Below are 5,134 nucleotides of genomic sequence, written 5' to 3'. Positions count from 1 at the left end.
CACCTGTCTTTTATTAACTACTATAAAGAGTTTAAAAATTATAAAATAATGCCACTTTTCTCACTAATGTTTTTGTTTTGTAAATATAATTACATGTCATTTTAAATGTGTTATTTATGCTAGCATGTAGTAGGATTATTATTGCTATTATTAATTGAACTAATAAAGATTTTAAACTCTTCTGATATTTAATTTCTAATGCAATAAACCTCAATATATATAAACCATATAAAAAAAGATTTTTGGAATCCTCAATAATTTTTGAGAGTATAAAGAAGTTCTGGTTCCAAAAAGTTTGAGAACCACTGCTCAAGATGCTAAAATCCTTCCTTTGCTTAAGTCAGTTTGAATTCATTTCTTTGTCACTTGCAACAAAAGCTGGAAATGAAATAGAGAAAAAGAACTGAGTTCCAAGTTTTGCATCATATCAATACAGAGATATGATGCAATAAAGAATCAGCCTCAATAGTCAGAACAAAGAACAAAAATTCAGCCAATTCAAGATATAGGAGTCAGAGGTGACTGTGAAAATTTAAGCCTTCCTCACTCCCCCTACCTAAAAATCTATAGGTGTTCTGGTCAAGATGGCAGAGTAGGTAAATGCTGTGCTTACCTTCTGTCACGACCACGTCAAAGTTACAACTAAGTGACAAAACAACCATCATTGAGAATCACCTGAAATCTTGCTAACCAAAGCCCTATAACTAAGGACACACAGAAGAATCCAACTAGAGACTGGTAGGAATGGCAGAGACACAGAATGGGCTGGTTCCACACCCACGTGTGACCATTAAAAATTGGGAGGGATTCTCGGTTACGAGGGTACCCTCAAAGAAGCAAGGGGTCTAAGTGCCACACCAGGCTCCCTAGCTCAAGATTCCAGTGCCAGGGAGAGAAGTCCCCATAATTTCTGGTTGTAAAAACCAGCAGAGATTGAGGCTGAGAGAGACAGAGGATGGCTGGAGTCCCAGGGGCTCCTCATAAAGGGACTGTGCACAGATTACTCACTGACAGAATCACTGGCTCTGGACTCCAGCACTGGGTTAGCAGCTGGGGAGGTGACCGGGACATATGGGGGGGGGGGCAGGGTAGGGACTGAGTTGTCTGGCTGCAGGAAGAGGGCTAGAGGGGCAGCTTTCTCCCAGATGGAGGAGCTGCAAAGGCCATTGTTTCATGATTGAGCCATACCCCTTCCCAGCATGCAGACTCAGGTGGCTGCGATAGCTGAGTCTCCATTAAGCTGCCTAACACCATTCATTTGCCACACCCTGGTGATTCTGAGACCCCGCCCCACCCAATTTTCGGGCACACCCAAGCCACTTTCAGTGACTTTTTCATACAAACTACCTTCCTTAGCTCATGCTACAAACTTTCCTAGGATCTCTCAAAGGTTCGAGAAACCCAGATAAGCAGGATCTTGCTTGAGTATGTCCCGTACCTCTGGCTGAGCAGCCCTAATCCTGGAACTAGCAGCAGCCAGCCTTGGTTCTTGGCTTTGCCTCTAGAGGCACTTCCAAGCACAGCATGGGCAGCAGCCATCTGCGGATTGCTTTGTGGCTCCTGCTGGGTGGCCCCCAGCAGGGCACAGGCTGTGGCTGAACTTGGCCTGCAGCAGGTCGCCTCCCAGGTGGCCCTGGGGTTGGCATGCCCAGTGACCAGCTTCAAAACAAGCTGGAACATCACCCAGCCAACTCCAAGGATGACACATCCAACAGGCTGATTGGGCAGGCACCAGAGCCCCGCTGAGGCAGATCTTCTGTAAGATCAGCTTCTGTACCACTGTAGTCACAGCCAATCCTCACAACCAATGAGCCCATGGAACAATCCCTCCCACTGACATTCAAAGGGCAACCAAAGCTCAACTATAAGAGAAGGGCACAACCCACACAAGGGACATACCTGGAGGGCACAGCTCTCCAGGAAGACTATGCTACTGAGCCCCACAGCACACCTACTACATAAGGCCACTCTACTAAGACGAGGAGGCATAGCAACCCTACCTAATACATAGAAACAAACACAGGGAGGCAGCCAAAATGAGGAGAGAAATAAACATGTCCCAAATAAAAGAACAGAACAAAGCTCCAGAAAAAGAACTAAACAAAATGAAGACAAGCAATCTACCTGATGCAGAGTTCCAAACACTGTTTATAAGGGTGCTCAATGATCTCAGTGAGAACTTCAACAAAGAGATAGGAAACATAAAAATGGAAACAGAAAACATAAAAAGGAACCACTCAGGAATAAAGAATACAATAATTGGAATAAATAATACATTACAGGGAATAAACAGTAGATTAGATGAAGCAGGGGATCGAATCAGTGATTTAAAAGATAAGGTAGCAGAAAACACCTTATCAGAACAGCAAACAGAAAAAAGAATACAAAAAAAAAAAATGAGGAGACTTTAAGAGACCTCTGGGACAACCTCAAGAATAACAACATTCACATCATAGGGGTACAAGAAGAAACGAGAAAGCAAGGGATTGAGAACCTATCTGAAGAAATAATGACTGAAAACTTTCCTAACCTGGAGAAGGAAATAGACATACAAGTCCAGGAAGCACAGGGAGTCCCAAACAAGAAGAACCCAAACAGGCCCACACCAAGAACCATTATAATTAAAATGGCAAAGGTTAAAGACAAAGAGAGAATCCTAAAAGCAGCAAGAGAAAGGCAACTAGTATCTTATAAGGGAGTTCCCATAAGACTGTCAGCTGATTTCTCAACAGAAACTTTGCAGGCCAGAAGGGATTGGCACACAATATTCAAAGTGATGAAAAGCAGGTATTTACAACCAAGATTACTCTAACCAGCAAAGCTATCACGTAGAATCAAAGGACATATAAACAGCTTCCCAGACGAGAAAAAGCTAAAGGAGTTCATCACCACCAAACCAGTATTACAAGGAATCTTAGAGGGACTTCTTTAAGAAGAAAAAATAAATAAAAAATAAAAAATATGAGTAACAAAATGTCAATAACTACATATCTACCAACAATTACTTTTTTTCAGGTTTCATATATTTGTTCAGAAGGTGATTTAACTACAGAGTGAAGCATTTTCAGCATTATAAAATATAATATTTTGAAATCTTTTTTCCCTGCAATTCTGCTTATTGCACTCTTTATAATCCTGAAGAGATTCTCTTTTCTGAAGTTTTTAATGCATTCAGGTATTTTGCATGATGTCTGATGTGATCAGTAATGAAGGTTACAATGAAGTAGTAGCTATGATCATAACCCTCTTGTAATCTAAAAACAACAGAAGTTTTCTTTTCTGTACAGACAGCTATGAAGTTATCAGGTAGTAACTGTCCATCTGAAATAAACTGCTCATCTTTTCCTTGATCAATTAGTATGTCCAATTGAGAACCTGACTAGGATTTTGCAAGATGAGTAGCATCATAAGCCTTCCATTTACTTTGATCTGTTCCCAAATATCCACTAAAGGCCTTTTTACCCCAAGGACAGAGCACTGGATTGGAAATTGGAGCACATACTGACACAGATTTGTATTTTCCAGGATTCTTTAAAGCACTAATCAGAGCTCCCTGGCCTCCCATGGAGTGGCCAAAAATAGACATTGTTTGAGGGTCCACTGGAAAATTGGTGTATATGAGTTAGGGAAACTCCTCCGTTATGTAAGAGTACATTCTGTAGTTCATTTTCCAAGGTTCTTCAGTGGCATCCACATAAAACCCAGCACCTGTGCCAAAGTGCCAGCTCTCATCTTTTCCTTTAATAGTGCAGCCAGGAGGACTGGTATCTGGAGCAATGACAAGACCATGTTCTGAGGCAGCCTGATGATAACCAGATTTTGATATAAAACTCTGTCCTGTGCAAGTTAAACCAGACTTCCAATATAGCGTAGGGCATTTTCAAGTTTCTGCCTTTGGTGGTAAGTAGATAGCAAATTTCGTTTTGCAGTTCAGTTCAGTACTGTCATGTTCAAAAAAGTTTCTGCAATCCTTGTTGCTGAAAATCTGTTTCAAAACCATTCTTTTCTTGTCCAATTGCTACTTGCTTTTTTATTTGCACCAAAGGACAGACGATCCTGGGGTGGAGGTGCAGGTGGAGGGGAGAAAAGCAGGGGTGGAAACTCAACAATTACTTTAAATGTAAATGGATTAAATGCTCCTATCAAAAACATAGGGTGGCCGAATGGATAAGAAAACAGGACCCTTATATTGGCTGCCTGCAAGAGACTCACTTCGGATCGAAAGACATACACAGACTAAAGTAGAGATGGAAAAAGATATTTCATGAAAATGGAAGCCAAAAAGCTAAGGTAGCAATACTTATATTAGACAAAATAGACTTTAAAATAGGCGAGAACAAGAGACAAAGAAGAATCCAGTAATCCCACTTCTGGGTATTTATCTGAACAAATCCAAAAATACTGCTTTGAGGGGACATGCTCATCCATATATTCATTGCAGCATTATTTACAACAGCCAAGATATTAAGGCAACCTGGGTGTCCCTGAATGAATGAATGCATAAAGTAAAAGTGGTACATACATATAGTGGAATATTACTCAGCCGTAAAAAAGAATGAAATCTTGCCCTCTGGGAAAACATGGATGAACCTAGAGGGTATTGTGCTGAGTGTAGTAAGTCAGACAGTGAAAGACAAATGTCATATGATTTCACTTTTAAGTAGAATCTACAGGAAAAAAAAACAAACTCACAGATACAGAGAACATTTTGATGGTTGCCAGATGTGAGGGGGCTTAAGGGTGGGTGAAAAAGGGGAAGGGATTAAGAAGCACAAATTTGTTGTTACACAGTAGTCATGGGGATATAGGGTAGAGCATAAGGAATACAGTCAGTAGTATTGTAATAACTATGTATGGTGTCAGATGGGTAGTAGATTTGTTGGGGTGATAGATGGGAAGGGGTTGGGGCGGGGTGAAAAAGGTGAAGGGATTAAGAAATACAAATTGGTTAAAAAAATACAAATTGATAGTTTTAAAATAGTCATGAGAATGTAAAGTAAAGCTTAGGGAATATAATCAATAATATGTATAGTGCCATGTGGGTACTAATCAGGGTGATACTTCATAAATAATATAAAGTCTAACCACTAGGCTGTACACCTGAAATTAATATACCATGTTTCCCTGAAAATAA

The 5,134-nt window shown here is 40.5% G+C and overlaps 1 pseudogene; it reads right to left on the bottom strand.

Annotated features, from left to right (window-relative positions):
• Positions 1–3,127: 3,127 nt before the first annotated feature.
• LOC109445020 (S-formylglutathione hydrolase) lies at positions 3,128–4,000 on the bottom strand (annotated as a pseudogene).
• Between the last annotated feature and the right edge of the window lie 1,134 nt (positions 4,001–5,134).

Source organism: Rhinolophus sinicus, linkage group LG01 (genome assembly GCF_036562045.2).
Source record: "Rhinolophus sinicus isolate RSC01 linkage group LG01, ASM3656204v1, whole genome shotgun sequence".
NCBI lineage: Eukaryota > Metazoa > Chordata > Mammalia > Chiroptera > Rhinolophidae > Rhinolophus > Rhinolophus sinicus.
The sequence above is the reverse complement of the archived record's forward strand: the minus strand, read 5'-3'. Positions and strand labels throughout refer to the sequence as shown.